Source organism: Cupressus sempervirens, chromosome 9 (assembly GCF_028749045.1).
Source record: "Cupressus sempervirens isolate cs-2001-9-10 chromosome 9, ASM2874904v1, whole genome shotgun sequence".
Taxonomy (NCBI): Eukaryota; Viridiplantae; Streptophyta; class Pinopsida; order Cupressales; family Cupressaceae; genus Cupressus; species Cupressus sempervirens.
This window is the reverse complement of record NC_143126.1, coordinates 770,590,331-770,595,887: the sequence shown is the minus strand read 5'-3', so window position 1 is coordinate 770,595,887 and position 5,557 is coordinate 770,590,331.

The window sequence follows — 5,557 nt, the reverse complement described above, 5'->3', positions numbered from 1 at the left end:
CATATATCACTTCATCAAAGATTGTATCTAATGGGGGGTTATTTAGCTATAGTACATACCTACAGAGGAGCAGGTAGCAAACATTCTGTCTAAGGCATTAAAAAGGGCTAAACTCGTCTTCTTCAAAGATAAGTTGGATGGTATGTAGAACAAATTTCTTGTTAAGAGGGAGTGTTAGTTTGTTAGCTTTGGATAGTTGTTTTTCCACATGCTATTATTTAGTAAATAATAGTTTTCCTAACTAATTAGTTAGAGTGGAATAATTGACTCCTTTTAGAAGTAACTAGAAACCAACTTGGTTAGGGTTGTTAAGTTGTTTTTAATCTCGACCATTGATTGAGAAACAATCTTGACCATTGGTTTTCCAACAGGGGTTGTATAATAGAGGGTAATGGGGGCATTTGATGAACACAAGTTGTAGAAGCATTTACAGTGTTAGCAAATCATTATTCTTCATGACATCACATGTCATTTCAACCTACTTAAAATTTGAATATACATAATCGTAAATTAAAAATATAATGGTACATAATAGTGTAAAAGTGTCATGTTACTAATTCATGAACGTGGCTATCCTCTCGCAAAATATACAGTTGACCAATTTTCAAAAGATTGAAAACATCATGAATTTTTTTGAAAATTTTCAGCATTTGATTTTCATGATCTGCATAGTTTGTAGTTGAAAACAACAGAAAATTTGAAAAAAAGTCATTATGTTTTCGTGAATTTGAAAAAAAAAAGTTTAGACTTTGTTTTGTCTTTAATTTTTTTTTGTAGGAGATTAGCTTCTGCACTAATTCACAACATGCTATTATGTCCTTCCCTTGCTTTCTTGTTGGTGTCTCTGAAATTTCGTGGTAACTTGGAACCATCAAAATTAAGTTGTATACATAGGTGGCAGGGCCCACATTTACCCATCATTGTAGCTTCTTATACAAGTGAACAGCAGCTAACTATCCTATCCTCTTTGACAATAAAAGTTAAAAGGATTCATGTGTACTTAGTGAAGAGTGGCTAACTATCTTATCCTATTCGACAATAAAAGTAAAAAGGATTCATGTGTATATCAATGTTGCATTTCCCTTGTCAAGGTGAAGAAAGTGTACATTTTGCTTTTGTAGGATTTTTATTAGGAAAATTGTCGAAACATTCAGTTGGGTTCTTACGTGGAAGGTGTCTCGGTGATTGAAAAAACCTCCTCTGTTGATCGATTTCACTAATTTTGCCACTACATTTTACTTCAGCTAGGATCAATTCCGATTGAGTGGAGTTTTGCAACTCATGAAAATAGAAAGTGTGTGTAAACGACCATCATCCATCATCCAAATAGCCTTCACAGATCGCGCGATAAGTTATATAATTGTACTGACGTGTAAAAGAAAATGCACACTAGGTAAATGCCACATCTTGCTCTCAAATACGTTACATTACTTCATTTGAATTTTTCATGTTACGCTATTCAAGTACCTATAAATATAAATTATTAACTCTATATTGGTCATGTGCAAAGGCTATTTTGAAGAATTAGGGAAGGTTAAAATTTTATAATAAAATAATTGTTTAATATATAGAAGTAATAGATTGAAACGAAATGTGCATTTATTTAATATAGGTGCAAAGATTCAAGTATGACTAAACAAAGACGACAATCAGACTTCAAATTTAAAATAAAGAGAGTGGAAGAGAGAGTGAAAAATATATGAATAGAAAGAAAAGATAGAAGAGAATAATCTATGGGATAGAGAGGGATTAAGAGAGAGCTAGGAGATAGAAGTATTGGTGGAGGGAGAGGAAGAGAGAAATAAAGGGAATATATATATATATATATATATATATATATATAGAGTGTGTGTGTGTGTGTGTGTGTGTGTGTGTGTGTTAAATTGGTTATTTAGATAATTAGTTTAGAAATTATAAAATACTTTAAAGTGCATCATCCATCAACTACAATAGACATTTCAAATTTAAAGAATTTAGCTCTAATTTTTTTTTGGTAGAAAAGTCTGAATAAATTACAAATTTGATATGACGACTCCTATTAAAAAGCATAACTATCCAATTAATATTAGGGTTCCTAAATAAGGTCTCATCAAAGGAAAAATAGTACTATATAGCAATGGTGTTAGATTTGAATATGGCACCATTCTTAGCTTTTTTGACTCCCACAAAAATATTTTTTTTAAATTTGACCAAAAGCCATTTAACAATAGAAACACCAATACATAAATGTGAAGTGCACAAATTTTCATAGTAATCTTGTTTTACTTGAACTCAAGTGCAAACAATTGGTGGAAACCTTCCAAGTGTTTGGCACACCAATAAAATAAAAGGATAATGTTTCATGGAACATGACTATCAGTGTTTAGAAGACATACATTTTTTTCTTGAATGCAATCACATTGACACAAAGAACAATGATTACTAGATGCACTTTGTACACATAACTTCAATTGGCTTGCATCATTACAAATATTTATTAACCAAGATAGATCCGAAGTCTACCTTATAAATATTTATTAACCAAGATAGATCCCAAGTCCACGTTAGATGTAAAGTCTAAGAGTTTATTGCTAATTATTCTTTAATAAAGTTAGTATTTTGTTGTTTCTTTTGATTTTTTTCTATAATTGTGAAGGAATAATAACTACAATGATTATTGACCTATAATTTTTAAAGGACAAATTTTAATTAATTATTTATTGTTGTTAAATATTTCTTGTTTGTTTTGATCCATTTTTGTTGTTGTGAAGGAATCAAAGACAATAGGAATATTAATCATCAATTTAATATAAAGTTGATAAACATAAATTTAAATTTAATAATAGATTTAACCCAAAATAATTCATGTATATTGAGTTAAAGTATCACAATAAGACTAGGATATCATTATCAAGGTACATCAATGTTCATATGTCTTTAACAAAATGTAACGGTACTAACATATAGGTATCCATCGCATCCATCGTATCTCATCTAAAGGAACTTTCTCCATATTTCGACTCCAACCCATTTCAACATAAAAACCTAAAAAGTATATAAAAGATAAACAACCAACAAATAAAAGAAAATTTTCACTCACAAATTCCATGTTGAAACCAAAGAAAAGAGAAGAAAACAATAGATGTACTCTTCATATTTATTAGCATGGACAATTTGATATCATATGACTAGGACAAAGGTATCATTATTGAAGTATATCAATATCACAATAAAACTAAGGTACCATTACTAAGGTACATCAATGTTCATAACTAAATGTAAGAGTATTAACATATAGCTTTCCATCACATTCACCCTGTCCCATCTAAAATAGCTTTCACCTTATCACGAATCGAAACCCACTTCAACATCAATCTCGAATCGAAACCCACTTCAACATCAATCGAGCCGAGAACCAAACTGGAAAATCCTCCTTGTGCCGCCTCTGTATTGCTCAGGGAATTTGTCCTCACATTTTCTTCTCCTCTCTCAAGACCATGATTATGATTAATGGGCCATGTCAACTTTGGTAAAGAACCCCCGCACACATATTTGCGAGCCTTGTAAATGTTGTTGCAAATCCGGCCACCCTAAACATCACACACTAAAGAAAGAATTAAGCTTGGGAAAAAAAAATCAACTTTGACTATTTAACACTTTTGGTCTAGGAATTAAGCTTAGTGTGTGATGTTTAAGCCGTTCCCTGCAAATCCTCATGCTGCTCCACGAATCCTCCTCATAAATGCGATGGCTCCTATATACCTCTCATACTCTCAGCACAAATGCTAGATAACCCACCACACGCTCTATAACACCTTCCACGATATTCTCAGCACCATCTTCACCCTCAAGGGTAGTCTCGATGTAGTTTCTGATTATGTGTGGAAAAAGTGAATGCAACCCCACAGACGTCTCCGATTCGACTCCCTCCTGTGAGCAAACCACACTTATCTTCTCTCCCAAATGCACGCTCACCTTCAGCGCAGACCTATTCACAAGCCCAATTTTATAAATCACATCATTCCCCTGCAATAAGTCTTGCAGTGCAACTTCGAATTCGAAGCTAGAAAACATGCTCTCCATCTCAAGACTCAAACTTTACACCACTGAAGCACGTTTTTGCCATTAATGGCCGCCTGTGCGATGCCAATATTCTAGTCCTACTCTGCAGTCTGCACCAAAAAAACTGGTGGCCTAGCAGACCTCCTCGTTAATAATATTTTGTGCCTGAGGTAAAAATGCCAGCGGCTGCATGAGCTCAACAAGAATAGCAGCCGCCACTTTCGCAGCCTCTTGAGTCGCCTCTCTGGCTGTTTCGCATGCCACAGCCATGATCTCGGTGTGAAAATCTAACTATTGCAGTCACTGATTATTAATCTCCTATCATAAATTATTATTAAACTGTTGAAAACAAATTTCTAGCTAATATTGAAAAATAACACAACTCCAACTTCACTTGTAAAATACAGAAAGAAATGCGCAACGCAATAAATACAATATTTTCAGACAAATTGTCCCTAGAAAAACCCCTAAGGGAAAACCAATTCTACAGATGAGGAATTACATTAAACTTCAGCAAATCAATAGATACAAAATTCCTTGCCTCTTACTGGCAGAACTTTGACAACCTCCTAATTTATCCTGTTGATATTCCCCACTTCTATTCTTGCGCTAACACTGCGCCCTTACTAACACTGCAGGACTGTTTACTAACACTACAAACATTTCTCCAAAAATTATCTCTCCAAATGACCCAATGACCCCTTTTTATACTACTCTTGTTGGTAAACCAACGACCGAGATTAAATCAAACCAACGGCTGAGATTAAGACAACTCGATAGCCAATAATAGAATTGGTTGCAAGGTGTCCAAAAGGGAATCACTAAAATTAGTAAATAATTATCCTTGCAACAACCATTTACTAATTCCCGGCAAGTGGACAAACAGCTGTCCAAACTACCCATAACTAATGCTTCTATACATAGATAAGGATGAATAGCTATCCAAGCTACCCATAAATACTACTGCTATTTTTGGGTCAGAAATAACAGTTGTCCAGCTAACAATAATTAACACTCCCTCTTAGTGTGGAAGTTGTTCTGCAAGACACCTAACTTATCTCTGAAGAAGATAAATTTTGCCTTCCGCAATGCCTTAGTCAAAATGTCTGCTACCTGCTCATCTGTAGGTATGTGTTGTAGTCGAACAACTCCCCTTTGTACACAATCTTTGATGAAGTGATATCTGATATCTATATGTTTAGACCTTTCATGAAACACTAGATTCTCAGACAACTTGATGCAACTCTGATTGTTACAATGTATCACAGTAGTCTCAACCTTCTGACCAAACAAGGCTACTAACAACTTTCGAAGCCATATAGCTTCACATGTCGCCATGCTTACTGCTATGTATTCTGCTTCTTTTGAACTTAGAGCCACATACTTCTGCTTCCTGCTGAACCAAGATACAACTCCTGATCCCAAGCTGAAGCAACACCCTAAAGTTCTCCTTTTTTCTGTTGCACTCCCTGCCCAATCTGCGTCAGTATAGCCTATCAACCTGATACATTCACCT